Below are 20,286 nucleotides of genomic sequence, written 5' to 3'. Positions count from 1 at the left end.
ACTGGCAGCTTTAAAGCATAGACAGCTCACCGGAGTAATAAGTGGCGAATTTAAGAAATCAATAACAAAACCAATTAAGCCTGTACACCAGGTCTATAGTGCCAACGCAGTTAGTGCATCACTATATGGAGCTGAATTGTGGGGCTTCGAGGGCCTGTCCTCTTTAACCATCTCCGAGAAGAGGTTCCTTCGAGGCATTACATCACTTCCCCAGAGTACGCCGCTGGTTCCTCTTAGGCATGATCTGGGTAAGAGTTCCATAGCTGACTTAGCTAGATTACGCCAAATTTTATACTGGCGCAGATTGTGGACTACAACGGCACTATCCCAGTATGCAGCTGGTTTCAAGGATATCCTGTCCATGGTTGGATCTCGTGATATTGGGTGGTTTAAGGACATTAGAAAAACCCTCGAGGCGCTTGGTATGAGTGATCTATGGGCTAAGCCCTCGGTTGTTTCATTTCCATCAAAATCTTATCTAAAAGAAAAATACTGGGAGATGATTAATATAAGGATATTGATTGATTGTAAATCCTCTTCTCTAACTGATGACTTTCTGAATATAAAATCTGTCCCAAGGTTGGAGCCGTTTTGGGACCTTGTTACCAAAGTATTAGACAGAAAGTTGTATTTCCAGATGCGGGTGGGATCCTTGCCTTTGAATTCTTTTACTACTCGATGGTCTAATGCCCCCACGAGTCAAGCTATCTTATGCCCATTGTGCAGGTCACAAGATGAAACAATAAGTCATATGTTCTTTGTATGTCCCACATATTCATCTCCTAGGAGGGTGTGGTTGAGACCAATCTGTAAGCAATTGGGCACTAGGTTAAGCGGTGAGGCATTGAGGATCTTATGTACCAGCACATCATCAGTTATTGTTGTAGCTGTGGCAAAGTTTTTAGGATGGGCTTGGATCATAGGAAAACGCAGTATTGTTGATTAATGTGTTACTGGCCCCTGGATATGAATTAGTATTACTGGGAGTCTGTTTTTATTGTATTTTTTAACCCATGAATATATTTTAATGATTGCTTTTTAAACGTATATGTTTCTAGGGATTCTTAATGATTTTTGACTTGCATATATGCTGTTTCTGTACCTGTTTCACTGCTTTTATGACAAATGTCGAATAAAGCTGTTTTGGATTGGTAATTCATTTTTTTCAATGGTAATCAATTGTTATTAATTGGTAATTATTTTTAATTAACTTTTTATTGGTATTGATAATTAATTTAATCTTATTTTAAAATTAAACCAACGCTTTCCCTACTGTTACACTCTTTGGAGTGGGAATAGTAATTTTTACCCCTACACTATCCAGCATTTTCCCTACTGTTGCATTCACTGGAGTGGGAATAGTAATTTGTACCCATACGCTATCCAACGCTTTCCCTACTGTTGCACTCTTTGGAGTGGGAATAGTAATTTTTACCCCTACGCTATCCAACGTTTTCCCTACTGTTGCACTCACTGGAGCGGGAATAGTGATTTTTACCCCTACGCTATCCAATGCTTTCCCTACTGTTGCACTCATTGGAGTGGGAATAGTAATTTTTCTCTTCCTGCTATCCAATGCTTTCTGTACTGTTGCACTCTCTGGAGTGGGAATAGTAATTTTTACCCCTACGCTATCCAATGCTTTCCCTACTGTTGGAGTCACTGGAGTGGGAATAGTAATTTTTCCCTTCCCGCTATCCAACGATTTCCCTACTGTTGCACTCTCTGGAGTGGGAATAGTAATTTTAACTCTCCCGCTATCCAATGCTTTCCCTACTGTTGCACTCTTTGGAGTGGGAATAGCAATTTTTACCCCTACGCTAGCCAACGTTTTCCATACTGTTGCACTCACTGGAGTGGGAATAGTAATTTTTACCCCTACGCTATCCAATGCTTTCCCTACTGTTGCACTCACTGGAGTGGGAATAGTAATTTTTCCCTTCCCGCTATCCAACGCTTTCCCTACTGTTGCACTCTCTGGAGTGGGAATAGTAATTTTTACCCTCCCGCTATCCAACAAAATCTCTACTTTTTTTACATTACTTTTATTATGTTTACATTTTCTGCTTTTTTATATTATATTATGTGTGTTTTATTTAATTGTTTTTAATATTTAATTACTTTTATATTATTTTTAATACATTAAAAAAAAATGATATTTTATCTAACTATATTTTAACATTCTATATTTTGGAATCGATATTTTAGTACTTACCTGTTTGTAGATAGGGAGTCGATATTCTGTCCTTCTATATTTTGGCGTTGATATTTTGTGTAGTCGATAATTTGTCTCTCGATATTAAGTCACTGAACCAGCCCCAGTGAGGTGATGAGATCTATGGGAGTGATTCAGAAGTTGGTTCTTTCTCAGTGACCAGTAGAGAAGGGAATTGTTAGAAATGGGGGTCTCTAGTTGGCAATGGGTTGCACCTTTGTCCAAGTGGGGTCCCTTCTTCCTTGTCTGGATAAGGGGGATACACTGATGAAATAACCCCTCCTCACCTCCTTGGTAGCTTGGCATGAGCAGGCAGGCTTATCTCAGAGGCAGTGTCTAAAGCTTTTTCACATAACCAATAGTAATACAGTGAAAACACTACAAAAGGACACCACACCAGTTTGGAAAAATATCCAATACGTAATATATTCAAAACAAGATCAAAAGCTCTGTCCAGTGCTACCCCGGTGCGGAGAACAACAGAATTTAACAGTTCCGTCTGACCGCATCAGTCATGGTGTTCACAGACTTATAAACAGTACCTTTTCATTGCAGCCAATCACATTGGTGCAGTCCAGTCATGGCAACCTTCGCAGTTGCGGTGTGAAGCGGAGTGGTGTGGCGTACCGTGCCCTCAAGTTGCAGTGCAGGCAGTGGCGCGGGACGGTCGTCCAGCGGCATCAGTCAGACCAGGGTTGCAGTGCGGAGTTAAGGCGGTGCTTGTTGCGGTGCTGACAGATCATGTGCAGGCGACTGTGCTGATTGTGGGGAGCTGGCATTGGTCAGTCCGGACTGCAGGGTGGGACAGGGTGGTGCATCATGAGACTTCGAGTGGTGCCCCGAAGCCACGATGGAGTCATAGGTGTCAAAGTCAGCAGGCAGGAGCGGCATAGGTGAGACCAGGGCAGTGAAGTGAAGGGAAGAGGTGCAGAGTGCGGTGCCCACATGTCAACGTGCAAGCATCGGCTTGGTGGTAGCGGCAGTCTTCGTCGTTGGAGAGACCAGGGTTGCAGTGCCAGATGCAGCACTGCACTCTGCGGTGCCATCAGGACACGGAGACAGCGACAGTCAGTGACGGAGTCAGTTACTTTCCCCCCTCTGTTGCAACTGAAACCACGGTTCCAGAGAAGGTACCCAGAGGTCGGTGAACACTTTGCTGACCCTGGGACTTCAGAACAGGTGGTAAGCTCTACTTCAAGCCCTTGGAGATACTCAGCAACAAGTTGAGAAAGTTCAGTCAGGTCCTTTCACTGCCCAAAGCAGTAGCAGTAACTGCAGGCCAACCCAGCAAAGCAGCAACACAGCAAAGGGGCAGTACTGCTCCTGGCAGTTCTTCCAACTCTTCGTCTTGGCAATTTTCCTGATTCCAGTGAGTTCTAAAATTCTGGGATCTGGGACCCAATACTTATACTCAGTTTCTGTGTGTTCTTTTGGGCAGAGAGTGTCTGTGCCCAGCCCAAACCAGATCTGTCCTCTCTGGCCCGGCTTCCTAGTAGGAGGTGGAGACAGTATTGTCCAAGATCAGGCCCATTCACGTGCAAACAAATCGCTCCCCACTACTCTAAATGCAGCCCAGGTCTAATCAGCCCAGCCCCGACTCATCCAGGAAAGGCAGGACACACCTCGACCCCCCCAGTGGCTGTCTGAAGAGAATGCACATCTCCAACCCCTGTCACTCCAAAGCCAGACAGTCAATCCACAAACCCAGCAGTGGCACACAGGTTGGCTTGGCAAGAAAATACCTACTTTCTAAACCTGGTATTTTCAAGCACAGAACACAAAAATCAACTTTACTAAAAGATGCATTTTTATATTTAGTGTTCAGGCATACTAAACCCCATTTCCCCAATGTGTCCCAATGGGAAGATATGCTTATAAGATGTTATACGTAAACTCCCATTCTATCCTATTAGACAGATAGCCTTTCAATGGTGAAAAACGAATTACATTGTATTTCAATATCAGGACATATCCTACATTTCACATACATGGCGCCCTGCCCCTAGGGGTACTATGGGCCTACTTTAGGGGTAACCTACATGTCAGAAAAGGGAACATTAGGGACTGGCAATTAGGTGCACTTGCCAGGTCGATATGGCAGTTACAAAACTGCACACAGACATTGCAGTGGCAGGTCCGAGTACCCTTTACAGAGCTGCTTGTGTAAGTGGCACCACCAGTGTTGCAGGCCCACTAGCAGCATTTGATTTACAGGCCCTGGCACTCTCAGTGCACTCTACTAGGGACTTACTAGTAAATCAAATATGCCAATCATGGAAACACAAATTCATAACACAATTAAACAGGAGAAAGTGCACAGAGACACTAAACTAGCCACAACGGAGTCAAAACTAGGAGGTCAGAAAGCAAAAAGACAGGGGAAACACACCAAAAGATGGCAGGTCTAACAGACCCCTCCCAGGAGGTGCTGAGGTCAAAGTCCATGTGTTCTAGGCATTTGCTTAGGTAATGGAGCCGTTGAGTTTGTCTTTGTAGTATATGGTGAGTCCTCCTTTGAGGTGTGCTGGTCATGTCCATTTTTGCAATTTTGTAGCAAATGGGGATGGCCACTGCATTTTCTGGGGGAGAGTGAGAAAGACTATATCTGAAGAGTGGTTGTGTAGGAAGTCCTAGACTTCTAAAGTGGGTTTGCGAAAGAGCTGGTGTTGAGGACAAAGCAGGTGAGGGCAATGTGTGTGCTATGCATGTTGGTGTCTTGAGAGGTGTGGTTGTTTGCATAGCATGTGGCGAGGGTGGAGGGCAGGCGATGGGGGATGGTGGAGCACAGGAGGAGAAAAGAGGGTATAGAGTGAGCATATGCAGGGGAAGCAGCAGGAGGCACAGGAGCTTGCACCTTAAGTCTGGCTGGGCGAGGCCTGGGTGCAGCGCTGGGATGAGCATCCAGAATCCAAGGCACAAAAGGTTTCAGCCGAGTAGCATCTCAGGCTGCAGTGCATCAGTGATGGAACTGGGTTTCTGGTCCTAGGCCAAGTCACAGCATGAATAGGTGAAGATGGGCTTGGGCGATGTCTGCCATCGGGGCTCAGACAGGCATAGAGGGGTTTGCCATTGGCATGACTTTGGCACACCAGCCATGTGCTCTGTGTGTGTGTCTATGCTGTGGCCCACATTAACGAAGTCTTGGAGGGAAATAGGAGTTCTTGGAGGTAGTGCGAGGTCTAGCCTAGCAGAACAGAAGAGAGTGAAACATGGTGTAGGAGTAGAAGGTATGTGAAAAGCATGAGAAAAGAGTGAAAGAAGTCAAAAAGAGGCAAAAAGGAAAAAGCAGGCAAAGACGAGACAAGGAGAAGGCAAAAGAGAGAAAGAGTGAAGAATAAGAGAGTGCAAAACCAGGTAAAATTAGGCAAAAGTGAGAAGGTTGAAACCAGCCATGGCCACTGCAGGTAAGAGCAATGGGGCGGGGGGCCGGCTGGGGGGGATTTCGAGAGACGGCCACAAGGGAAATTTAAATAACTAATTAATCTTCCCTCATGGTCGTCTCTCAAATCCTCCACAGCTGGCCCCACCGCACTATCACTCTTACCTGCAGCAGCCGCGGATGGTTGAATCACGACTAAAGTGAGAACGAGTGACAAAGAGAGAGAAACAGTGAAATGTGGACATAAAGTGGCAAAAGAGGCATGAGTGGAGCAGGGAGAAAGACCAAGAGTGAAAAACACAGCAAAAAGGTGTGAAGGGGCAAAAAGTGGAAGTGAGAAGCAAGAGAGAAAGAGAGAAAGAGGAAGAAAAGCCATCGATAGAAAAGAGGCAAATGGAGAGAGGCAGGTTGTGGGCCTCAAAGTAATGGGTGTGAAAATGTTGTGTCAGGGTCAGGTAAGGTGGTCAGGCAGGGCCAGACAGCATGAAGTGAGAGGATGTTGTCATTGTTTTAGGTCTCCTTTTGACATATGGACTGGCAGAATGCGGGCTAACCCCCTACTTTGCCCCCCCACATTGGCAGAAACTACTTATATTGCTGTAGTAGGCCCCAAAGCCAAGATGGACTAGCACCTCACACCATTCCTTTTGTCGCTTTTTTCCTGGCAGTCTTGTAGGGCTTTAGCTCCTCCTCGGTGGACAGATTTGGGTGTTGACCACTTATCTGCCCATCCAATAGGAGATCCGAAACCACACCAGAAGAACATGGAAAAAAATTGAGAAACAGATAGGGATATTTGCAAGAACATGCCGGAGCATGGTGTTATGGCAAATTTGGCAATGCAGGGCTCGGACATTTTCAAAACACACCGATGCAACGCTTTTACAAAAATACAGCGTATCCCTGCGCTTCCCCTTGCGCTAGCGCAAAAAAAGTTGCCTCGTGCCAGTGCAGGCACCCTTGAGCCATGTTGGAAGGGCAATTGTTTATGTGCAGGGAGGGAAGCCTTCCTGCACATAAACAAACATTAATGGCAATTTGCTCTTTCTATGTGTGCTGCAGAAAGTAGCACACATAGAAAGAGCAAAAAATGAGGAGAAACGTATCTTTTCTCCGCGTATCACCATTCTAAGACCAGGTATTATCTGGCCTTAGTTTTTGGTGCTGTCTAAGCCTTGTAAATCTGGGGCTGTGACAAAAAGCAATGGGTTTTGCGGTGGAACCCCCACAGCAACACCCATTTATCGCCCCTTTGCTGCAACAGACTGTGGTGGAAAGGGGCATATTTGCAAGGTGCCGTTAAGCCATGTTAAGTGCCCTTGCGACATCTTGTAAATATGGGGAATGGTGCAACACCACTGGAGCATAAAAAAGTGACACTCCAGTGATGTTAGGGGCTTGTAAGTATGCCCCATTTGTGGTGTGAAAATTGGACTTTTCTGGCACTTCACTGAAAACCCTATTTCTATCAACCAGACAGTCTTTCTGGCCCCAGGGTGAGCCAGAATAGGGCGTTCGGCCCCTCTCTACTGTTTCAAATGTCAAAACTACGCCCAGTGGGTATGTTATGTGAGTTAAATAACCATTTTGGAATGATATAAGTAGCAATGTGGACAGCAATGTGGATATTCGTAATGATGATGTATGGCTTATATTTTAATGTGACGGTACTTTGGGTGTTGCTGTTTATGTTTATGGTGACGACCAGCACTAAATGCGTTTGTGATATTGTTCAAGCACCCTATCTGATACTTTTTAAATTTTGGATGGAGTGAAATATTTTCCGTTCAGTCGCTCATGTTCACTACCTACTTTGGGAATATATAATTAGGATTAGTAAAATTAACTGAGTACACCATGCATTATTTCCGCTTGGCACAGCTAATAATCGAAGCCGATATAGCAATAGACTCACTTTAGCCAGTACCCTACCTATAGGCTACTAAAATATGCTAGAGACGGGTACATGTAGTCACTAAACAAACAATGCATAGAGTTACACACTCTCTGGAATCCAGATTTTGACTGCAATTCATCTGGAACATATCTCCTCACAGAAAACTCTTCTGAAAAGATGACATCGACTATTACCAATTTTCTCCTGGTGGCAAATCAGAATTAATTGTTTTACCTTATGCTCGTGGGTTATGAATTTGTTGCTCAAAAATACATCTTCCCTACCTATAATTTGTTAGTAAATAGGTTTATTATTTTTTGGGTTTTACTTCATGGGAGCCATTACGACAAAACTGCATTAAGTCAAATTCCTGGTTGATGTGAGTTGTTGACCCTGAAAGTATTGAGGTAGTCTAGATTGATATTTTGCTCCCTTTTCAACCTTTAGCATAAAGACATAACACCTTAAAATATACTGCTGCACATACAGAAATCCTACTTTTGCAGCATTCTAAACAAGTAGGGAATATAAATAAAACACACTTTCCTCGATTGTAAATCAGAAATTCACAGGAGTATACAAGCAATTTAACAGCTATTCTTTTAAGCAGGCTCCACTGAACTGAAGTAATTTTACACTGTGGGAAATGCATTCTGTTCGAAAATGGCAACATTCAAAGACATCTAAACTGGCACGTCTCTCTTTAATGCAGCACAGAGCACTCAAATCATAAAACCATAATTCTCAAACTGGCAATCCGTCTAGAACATGGAGCAGGACAACAATGAAAAGAATGCTCAAGAGGTATTCACAACAATGAAGCTAGTTCTTTTAGAACTAATGTTACCTTTGTCTGACTGCATAAAATAATGAGCGTGTTGCAATTTCAACTATGCTGAATGAAGAGGGAATTGAGATTGCCCTAATGTGTTATCATTGCACAGAGGAGATGTAAAAAAGAAAGCCTACAGCATTGTTACCAACTGAAGAGTATGTTTTGATGCATAGGAACCCATGTTAGGCGCTTGAAATCAACCGACTTCAAGTGTCTCACTCAGGAATCCTGTTTGACAATGATTGATCATAGGCATTTTATGTTTGGTATTTGCAGTCTAGTTACCCTTATTATAGGAGTTTATAAAAAGATAAGGGAACAGATTCAAAATGTCCCAATTACTCCATAGGCTCAGAAGGATGTGAGATTAAATGCATAGAATTACTCTGGTGAATGTGTGCATGCTGGTAGCAGAAACGGATGAGAGAAAAGATTTGACAGAATGTGAAATTAGCAGAATTCGCCCATTAAAGAAAACGGGTTGGAAACCAAGTGATTTTGCTCTTGAGTTCTCATAATCGAAATTGCTTTATTTTTATGACTGCAATGGGTGTTTTGCAGCAGGCTGGACCTTAATGCCACCAAAGGAAGACTAATAGGGTTTCACTCAACTGTATTAGCATCATTGCAACAAATCAGATTAATACAGAAGCCAATTATAATAAGTTGCTAGGTGACCAGTCAGATCGGCTTACAATCAAGCATTGTTCAGCTAATCTACCAGTCCATATTCTGATTAACTGCTTCAGTAAATTCCATTGAAATTGGGTGAAAAGAGTGTCCCAAACTAAATGTGTCTTTCCTTGAACATTTTCGCTGTTCTGGAATGTTGCACGTGCGGTGGTGTGTAAGATGTCAGGTTACTGGGCACATAGAATCTGGTGCTGTCATGTGACATACCATGACTGAAACAAATGTCCCATATGTTGATGATCAGTCCAGTAAAAAATATGTCTAGATTGCGATTGTGGCAAGCATTTATGTACTGCGCTTTTTTGAAAATACAGGATGTTCCACCAATAGCAAGTTGCAACTCAGAAATTATCGGTAGCCGTCTGGTTGCTTTGGACACCTTCCTATATCCACGGTCATCGCACCGTTTAATCACCAGCCTCACTGGGTTTCCTTCTTGGACTCGCCACCACGGTCCAACAAATAATTTTGATTATCCACATGCCTCATCGCATGGTTTTACTCCAATTCCCCTCTACGCACGGCTCAGCCTCCATTGGTAATATGTTGCCTTGTTGAAATTGGCTATTTGAAACGCAATCGCGGTCACTCATAGGATTACTTGCCTTGGTTCACCCTGCACCGTGTAAACCAACTCTGCTCCTTGAGGCTTTTAATCCCTTATCTGCTACAGAGACCCCCCACTAGTATATGCGTCATCTGGACCCCTTATCTCATTATGTGATGTACCATTAGTACAACTGTTGGGAACAATTGAAGTTGTTGGCTATTCTGGAAAAGAAATTTGAGCATCCCACTTTCGCATCAAGTCATTATTTATCTTGAAGCACAGCTCCAAACTTAAGAGGTAGAAGATATATGCATGGACACTATCAGCCAATTTTTTAAGCTTCTCAATTTGAAACTTCTTTGAATACATCACGTAAGAAATACATGGCTACCTGATGAAGGCGTCCTGCCGAAACGCACATAGATTGTAAACCATGTTAGCCATGACCATAGATTGTAAACCATGTTAGCCATGACCATATTGTTTATTGCGCTATTCTAATGTATCTGTCCTTATTTAGCACATGATTTATTTTGTGTTTTATCTAATCCTGAGATAACACAATTCATAGTATATAGCTGTGTATGATTAGATAAATAGCTACAAATGATGGTTGCAACAACTTACATGTCTCTATATGTACCAAATCTCATTGGCTAAATGAGACATCAGTTGGTTAATGCACGGTGTTGATTGTATTATATTCCAGTAAACTTCCCTGATCCTTTATATAATAGTGAAAATATGTTAATAAGAATATATTTTTTATACCAAAAACAAATAAATAAAATTATATATTTTTTAATAATTATTGGTTTCTGGTTTCATATTGTTGTTAGTATAGATCCACCTTGAATTTGTTTCCTACATGTTTATTTTCAAATACTGCACCTCTGACTCGTCTGTCTTTTCTGTGCAGAGATCTTGTTCCTGACTGCTGAATCTCTACACGTGTAAGCCTATGTTTTAGTAGCAAATGTGGGAGGGATGGTGTAGTGGCTGCAAAAGGGTAATGAGAAAGATGTTGGGAAGTGAAAGGAGGGATGAACAGATTTCACTCACACAAATGAGTGAAATTTAGCAGTTGTAGTTAGGTGATCTAATTTTAACTCTCACTCCCACAATGCACTGCTTATGACCTGATATATTACATCATTCATAACATGGTCAGTGACATCACTGATTACATCACTGATGAAATCTCAAATAACATCACTGCTGACATCATCTACAGTATTACTAACTCACCCACTCACACCCCCATAGAACCTTGTATACACCCACTCCCACAAAACCGTTCACAAACCATTTCACAGACCCATGCCAGTACTTACAACCCCATTTACTGATTCATAGCTCTTCACACTTATCCACTCACTCAAACAGCCACTCATAGACCCACTCACTAATTAAAACAGCCTACTGATATATCCACTCAGACACACATTCAGCCACTCACGCACTGAGTCAGTCACCCATAGTCCTACTCACACACCTAATCCCTCACCCATACAGCCAATCACACAGCCACTTACTCGCATATACAGTTACACACACAGTCACTTATTCATATAGATAGTAACACATGCTCACTCACCTACTCAATCAGTGACACAAGCACATACTGACCCATACAGCCATTCTCATACACACTCACCCACACAGTCACTTATATACCCCTTCACTCACCTATACTGCCTTTCACATACTCAGTCACTCACCCATAGACCACTGACAAATCCACTCACTCATCCCCTTAGCCATACATGCTCCCACCCATACAGACCCACACACAAACACTTACTAACCCATACAGCCACTGAATTACTCACTCACTCATCCATACAGGCAGACACACATCTCCTCACCCCCTCACACACCCACACAGACACTCAGGCACACACACAGGTACTCAGGCAACCAGTCACTCACCCATACAGCCACTCATGTACCCACTTACACACCCACACAGACACTTAGACACCCATACAGGTACTCAGACAACTAATCACTCACTTATACAGTCAGCCACATACCCACTGAATCATCAATACAGGAACTAATACACCCACTGATTCATCAATACACCTTGGTATAAATATGTAACAATCATAAACATTGTTAAAACAGTCACTGGATGATGTCATCAGTGATGTCATTTGAGATGTCATCAGGGATGTCACTTACCATGCCATGAGTGATGTAAGATATGAGGGCATAATCTGTGCATTGCGGGGGCATGAGTTATAGTTAGCTCAGCTAACTATAACTGCTAAATTTCACTGGTTTTCTATGAGTCAAATCTGAGCCTAACTACAACGTCCCTGTAACCCTTGTTTTTTTCAGTGAATATCTATCTATCTATATATGTATCTATATATTTATATCTACATATAAATATACAGGACGCATGTCAGCTGTACAGCCTTTGTCACTAAAGAGTGCCATTTTGTTAGAACTATATATGCTCTATTTTACCATAGACATAAACAAAAGACTGTAAGGTTTATTGCAAGCAAGTTCATTAAAACAATTGTACAGCACTAGGGGTCATGGGACAGTTCCAACAAAATGCTGTACTTTCTTTATTCTTTGAACATGCTACTGGACACAAAAAGTGAATATTGCAAACACAATTGCATTTCAAGCTAAAAAAAGCAAAATCCTGCCATTCATGATTGTTAGCCCCCAGGGGTAGACCAGGGCCTGAGGAGACCCATGTCTATTTGTATTTATAAGGTGGGCACATGGCCTCTATCCCCGGACTGTTTTTGGCCCTCGGTACCCATTCCCAGGGCTTGAAGTATTTTTAAGGGGAGGGGGTGTAAACCCTCACTCCCCAGGCCACATTCAGCCCAAAGGACTTCAACCTCTAGGGCCCACTGTATTTCTTAAGGGAGGGGCACATGGCCTACCTGTCTGAGCCTTTAAAGGGCCCTGGGGACCCCATCTCCCAGAGCTGCTACCATTGAAAAAAGGGATGGGGGCACATGGCCCCCCTTCAATGAGCCAATAATGTCCCAATGTAGACCATTCCTCTGAGACAGCTCACATACTTTGTCCCTGTGAGCCCACCCCCAAGTGAGGGAGTTCACTTGCCCAAACCGGGGCAGGCAGCAAAACTTGTTTGGAGCTGGAGCATTTTTAAAACTCCTGCCGAATGAAGTAAACACAAAGTCTGCTCCAAGCAGAAAGAAGCTTAAAAAATGCTCCAGTCACCTCGGAGCAGACTTGAGATCTGTTTCCCTGCCTGCACTAATATAGGCAGAGAAACGGATCAGTATATTGCTTCTGCCCAGAGAGAGCAGCATAAATAGCTGCTCCTTGTGGGCGGGAGCATTGCCGGCTCCTGTAGTATGCAGAGAACTGGCTGTGGCCACATGGTCCTCAGGGCAATGATAGGCTTGGAGAATACCAATCATTACATTTTTTATGACATCATTGATAATATCACTGCAACATTCGCAATGAAATTATTGTTGGCAAAATGGTGCATGGCAGGGCCACGAGTTATAGTTACTTTAGGACACAAAGTCAGCATATTTTATTTTTCAATTTTAGTGACCGAGGTCTTCTGTCCAAACAGGCGTGCACAAGTGTAGCTTCTCAGAATGATTTGCAGAGAAAATCCTGCCTCATTAATATATTTGAGGAAGGATTTCTGAGCATCCTTTTAATGGCTATTTAGTGATCTGATTGATGGTTAAATTGCTTGTAGCACTAAAACAGATTTAGGTCAAATTGCATCACTATTCCAAAATGGCCTTCTACCCATTGGTACATGTTGGGGCGGGCAGAGACCTATGCCTGTCCATTGTGCAAGATCAGAATCTTTTCCATAACCTGGAGTGGCGCACAAAGCATGCTCTCATATCGGGCACTGGACTGCTATCCATGCCCTGTGTGCATCACATAAAATGGCTGTGGCAGTGTAAAGTGTTTTGTAAGTGGGTACTCTGACCTAACCTTTTTCTCTGTATCAAAGAGAGGCAAGCCTACTCGCTCCGCTGATATAAACGTACATTTTTTGAGTAACCAAGAACCTTACAATGACATCCTGTTACCATGTCAAGTGAATGTATGCGTAGTAAGGATACAAGATGGGACAGCTTCCCTAGACAGTCGAGTTGTATTCCCTGCATTCTGATGGCTATAGGTAGGTAAAGATCCAGACAGTGAAATGTTGGAGACAGGGATATCTTTAGAAATTATAAAAGTAACATGATGACAAAGGGCTGCTGAATAGTTCTTTTAAAGCACTGAAATTTGGTAGATGGTGGGGGTGAAGAGTGGACCTGCAGTTTCTGTTGTTCATGATGAGGGCATTTCTAGGCAAGGCCTACCATTTATTCTGCTCCTAATTATTGGAAGCACAGAGATCTCACACTTTACTGTGCACATGTTTGGTCATTTGTGCTCAGAGCCAATCCCATTGCTAGTTGCTGATAGAGCTATTCGTTTGTATACAGGTTCTGTCTGAAAAGAAGCCCGAAAATGTAATTTGAGAGATATTATTGATTGTGACAATGCATGAACCCCCTCTGTCTAATACATGTGTATAAATGTTGGATCCAAACCACCCACTTCTTCTCAGTGAGAAGCTCTCTTTGACCAAGTAGGCGAGGGGTTCACAGAGTACTCGAAGAGCTGTTGTGTAACCAGTGCTGGTGTCTGCCAGATGTTCAGTTTGCGAAAGGGGAGGGAACATTACCTGGAGTCTGCATTTTATGCTGGAGGAGCAAAAGATCTGGCTGAAGTGCCTAGAAACCTGAGTGCTTACTGAGAGAGGGAAGGGGCATGCCCCTACAGAGGATAAAATATCCAGGAAGAGAAGTCCAGCATGTTTCTGGAGTGTGGATAACCCAGAGAAAGGTGACTGTTCCAGAGAGCAATGCCAAGAGTAACCCTTGCATGGGTCTCTCTGTGTGATTCCTATGTATGCCTCAGTGAGAATGATATGAAACAAGTACAATTGTGACACCGGGCAATCTAATGATTCCTCAAAGAGTCATTCTTCCACTCCCAATGTGAAGGAAAGAGCAGCTGTGTCAAAGCCAAAGCAGAATGCCCTGATTAGCCCACAGGGCAGAAATGTTGGAGGTCCACCACTGCATATGATTCAGCCTGCATGCCATATCTGACAAATCTGAATTTGTGTTTGCAAATGGCTATGAAGGTTGCCAATATATAATACACAGTTTGCTGTGTAGAACTATAAAACTGATCTCATCATGCGAGTACCGTCCCAGGACAAAGAAGCCATTGCAGATGTCACAGGAGAGGAGTTGCTGCCATGAGGGTAGGATCTCGAACCACATCAGCCGCACTTATACAGCTGGATCAATAGCCAGTTAGTAAATGAAGGGCTAGGCTGCACCTGAGCCAGGAGTCTAATGTGTGCAGATGAATCTGCTGTGCCTGCTTGATAGTTTGTCCAGACAAGTAAATATTATTGAGCTGTATTACAAGTGACCTGTGAGAGAATTTGATGCTCTCGACATCTATGCCTGTTCAATGCCTATCCTAATAGTGTGATTGGGGATGCAGATATAGAATCCGACCCTATTGTAAAGAGAGGACACTAGAAGAATGACAGGGGTGTAATACCTTGCAGTTAAACCCAAATTAAATAACAATCATGTATTGCATTTTCATAAAATGGTCTAGTATTAAGTTCTGCTGTGAGATTTAATGTACTTCCCTTTAACATAAAGCATAAGCAATTTGCTAACATCAAGGGGCCGATTCCGGCCGCAAAACTAACCGACCGACACGGACCCAGACCGAATACCGACCGACATGGACCAGAGCCATACGACCCATGCAGTACGATGCAACGTGAGTGAATTACAACTGACACGTACGGAATGCAAGCCGTACGACCGAGCCGGAGGGAAAATAGTGATCCGGCCGGAAAACCGACGCGATTTTCACCTACCGACACGAACCCGGAATCAACCCGACTGACCCGTAACCGCGATGTACTATTAGCACAGTACGATGAAATGCATGTAAAACCAGACCAACTCGCACGGAGATCAAGCCGCACGACCGACACGCACGGACAACCCGGCACATAAGCAATAGAGACCGCCGCGAACGACGCGTACCAAACACAGAAGACAGGCAGCATGAACGAGGCGGAGAAGCCCGCACGAGACAACAACAGTGTTCGTTTCCGTCACATGAACGTCTCCTTCATGCCCATAAAACACAAAGGAAAAACCTCAAAAAAAGGACCAGACAAGCAATGACTAAGCCAATAAATACCCCCAAAAAATTAATTGGACAAAGACACACCCACAACTCCAACTATATAAAGGACTACAATCACTACCATCATCCCTTGCAAACAGGAGACAAAGCCAGCAGCAAACACCAGTACGCAGCAACCACAGACACACTCACAACTCACACATCACAGAACTCACACACCATCAGCACCTCATACAAAACCACACACACATACACACAGCAAAACCAACACCAAACCAACATCACTTGCACCCTCACACACACATCCCTCACCACCACCACCCATCACCATGCCTCCAAAGAAGAATCCAAAGTTCACAGATAGTGAGTTAGAAGTGCTCGTTGACGAGATCATCAGAGTAGAGCCACATTTGTTTTGTACATTGGTTCAAAGGACCCCCATCTCACAGAAAACCAAGAAGTGGGCGAGAATTGTGGACAAGGTGAACGCACAAGCACCAACGTTGCGCACAAAGGACGATATCCAGAACCGGTGGTATGACATGCGCAAGAGGGTCAAGAAACTCATCGAGAAAGATCAAGCCTTGAGTCAGCGAACCGGCGGTGGCCCTCCTGCCAAACCAGTCTACTTCAGGACCTGGGAGGAAAAGGTGTGGGATATCCTACCACCAGAGAGCGTCCATGGCCTAACAGGCATCCCAGAGACTGGTGAGTACACAAACAACATACCCAAGATTGCATGGCACGGGGACAGTGAAACCATGCACCCCAAGCAAACCTACACTAACCAATAGATAATCAACCCAAGATGTGTATGACAGTCACACAAACACAATACCTGCCATCTCATAGTGGCTGGGAACTGTGTCATGACATGCACCAACCTACAAACAAATAGAGCAAGCCACTGGCACTAAGCCAAATACATCCAGCCAGACAGTTTGCCACCACAAACACACCACCTCACAGTGCAGCTGACTGTTAGCAAGGAATAGTGGGGATGCAGGTGAAGTGAGTGTAGACAAAAGCATGATGGGGCCTGTAGTCACAGATAATGCTCCCCCTCCTGATTGGCCCATCAAGACCCCTCTGAAACATGCCCACATCACAGGGAGTGGAAAATGACTAACAAGATGGCTGACACTGGCTCCTGCTGTGGGGAGCACAAGGCCCTGCTAGGGCTTGTGTGCAAATCAGAAGTAGGACACCACTGACTGACATCCTGAAAGACAACTTGCACGCCCTACAATGGAAGCACGTTTCATGATGGGAAGGAGGACTGACAGCCCTGACCATACTAATCAGTATGGGGAGACACCCCCCAACACAAACTCCACACAACTCACCGGGTACAGTGCATTGACATACACCTCATTGAAATATCAGCAAAAGATACCCCGTACTGGGTGCTGCTGTGTGAAGCACAGGGGCTCACTTGGGACTTGTAACCAAACAAACACTAGGATTTCACAGTCAGCCATCTTGGCATTGATGTCACACCCCCTCACAGGGAAGCAGAGTCAAGAGGGAGGAAGCATGGGTATGCTGGGAAGGGGGGTGTAGCCAAGAGTATGATGCGACTCACAGTCACAGACAACCTACACCCACCCACATGGCACAGAAAGATCAACCTGAACCATACTCGCCACACAGAGAGTGGGAAGGGACTGACAAGATGTCTGACACTGGGCTCTGTTGTGGGGAGCACAAGGCCATGCTGGGACTGGTAGCCAAACAAACACCAGGATTTCACAGTCAGCCATCTTGCCATTGATGTCACATCCCCTCAAAGGGAAGCAGAGTCAAGAGGGAGGAAGCATGGGTATGCTGGGAATGGGGGTGTAGCCAAGAGTATAATGGGACTCACAGTCACAGACAACCTACACCCACCCACATGGCACAGAAAGATCAACCTGAACCATACTCGCCTCACAGGGAGTGGGAAGGGACTGACAAGATGTCTGACATTGGGCTCTGTTGTGGGGAGCACAAGGCCATGCTGGCAAGTGGCCAAATACAAGATCAAACTCTGTCTGTGACGACCTGAGAAAAAGCAGTGTACAGGCAGCCATCTGTTTGAAAAGTAGAAAATGTCATGTTTGTGAACCAACGATGCATGTAGAAACATAAATCACATTGTGTGTCTCTTCCAAACACAGGTCGTGCTGGGCACCCAGCGCCAAATGACGAGGATACCCAGTCCCAGACTCTGGTGGACACTGAGCTCTCTGGTCTGACTCTCTCACTGTCCTCTTCGGATGACGAAGACCAATCTGGCCCCTCCGGTGTGAGCCATCATGCAGCACCAGCAGCAGCAACATCTGCCCCCCCTGTACCCATGCCTCCAGCATCTGGACACCGACAGGGCACCCCCACCAACACGGACAGACCAAGGACAATCAACACCCACAGCACAGGGACACAGGACCCCCCGGAAGCTACAGCCAACACCACCAGCAACACCACCCAACGGGTCCCAGTGTCACCTGTGCGTACCGCCGCTGGTCCTGCCCGTGTGGAGAGGGGTGCTGGGAGGGGTGGAAGGCACAGCGCGCTCCTTGCAGAGGGGTCTGGACTGCATGATGACCCCCAACTGGCACGCATCTTAGATGCGTACCAGGAAAGCACCGGAGGATTTGACCAGGTAGTGGGGATTCTCAACGACATGCAACATGAGCAGGTCGCCCCCATGCCCGCATGGAGGCAAAGTGGGATGCCCTTACTGCGGTGCATCGGGGCATACTACAATGCCTCTGCCAGTTCAACACCAACCTGTCCCCACCCCCCTGTGTGCCCACAACATCTGTCGCAACACCATCTGCCAGCACCACAGGGAGGGAGGAGGACTCTTGTGGAGAGTCCCCTGTACTGCAGAGGCCTGCACATGAGGATCCCCCCCCGGAAGAAGAGGGCTCGTCCGAAGAAGGACATGTGAGAGGCAGATGTCCCAGCACATCCCCCAGGGCCTCTAAACCTGTTCTGGACAATGTTCTTTGTGCGCAACCCGTTCACCTTGTCCAATCGCATACAACTCGCCCACATGACATGGAGGGTTCATGTTGGGCCAATGTAGCAGACGACTGTGGACTTTACTCTGGACATTTCATCTACCAGCGCTTCCAACTCCAATGTGAACTTTGGATTCCCAAACCACTATAGAGCACCCACCATCCTGTGCACTTCACTCACACATGTTTGTAAATAAACTCACCAGTACACCATACTTGCCTCTGTTGTGATTCCAACTTGTCATGTTCAGGGCGAAGTCGATCTGCTACACAACACAGTGCAGGCCAAATACTGCAACAATGTGACCAACGTAAGGTGAGTCATGGGGATGTGACACATGTGAGGGAGACACACCACTATGGCAAAACAACACATACTCACCATGGCCATGTTACTCATCACACACAATGATGTTGACCTGAAACACATTCGCATGCACAACACCAAGCACAGTCAGTGGTAACAAGTCCACAGGTGAGGTAAGCAGATGTCACTCAGATGTGGGAAGACAGACAACGCACATAACAAAGCGTAGCACAGGTTCATTACATATCAGCAACACATTTATTCCACACTAGTTGCACGGTAATTCTACGTAACAGTGGACACACGCTCACAATGTGTTGGAGAATGGAAGTCCAGGGATGTGTGGTACATAAGTTGATGGGAATTCTCAACTTCCACACTGGTGTTGGCTTCTGGGTGTTGGGGGTCAGTGTTGACCACAGAACAAGCAAAGTACCCTGGGAAGGACAGACAAGATACAGTCAAAAGCACAGACGAACAGGAGAGAAATGCAATAGACATGCACAAAACATGTAGCAAAAAACCTACACAAACACTAGTTAGAAGTACTACCCTATTGTGGAGTACACACCACCTGAATGGACACATCACAGCACACATCCAGTCAAGTGGCACACAGACACACTCAGACAGCAACAGAGCTGGCTCAACACATTCCAGGTGAAGAAGTTGTTCATGAGCTGGGAGCGGACGTCACCATCATCTTCATCATCACTGGCATCTTGGCCCAGGCTGGGATCCTCCACAGGTGCCGGACGTTGGTCGTCGTCATCCTCATCCTGGATGAGAGGCACCTCCTTCCGCACCGCCATGTTGTGTAGCATGCAGCAGACCATTATTATTTTGCACACCTTTGCAGGCTCATATGGGAGGGCCCCTCTGGTCCTGTCCAGGCAGCGAAAGCGGCTTTTCAGGAGGCTGAATGTCTGCTCAATCAACCTCCTGCTCCGACCATGTGCCTCATTGTAGCACAGCTCGGCTGGTGTCACAGGGTTCCTGAGGGGTGTCAGCAACCACGGCATGTTGGGGTATCCAGAGTCACCTACACACACAAAAATGAACAAGTAGCTGAGTTATATAGGAGTGCCAAATACAACACTGACAAACACACACAATGAGAAACAGTCAGTAAACACCGACAAGGCAGGCACGCTGAGCTGGCATCTGTGACATCTGCATTGCAATG

The sequence above is a fragment of the Triturus cristatus genome, chromosome 6 (assembly GCF_964204655.1).
Source record: "Triturus cristatus chromosome 6, aTriCri1.1, whole genome shotgun sequence".
NCBI classification, from domain to species: Eukaryota; Metazoa; Chordata; class Amphibia; order Caudata; family Salamandridae; genus Triturus; species Triturus cristatus.
This window is presented reverse-complemented; position numbering follows the sequence as displayed.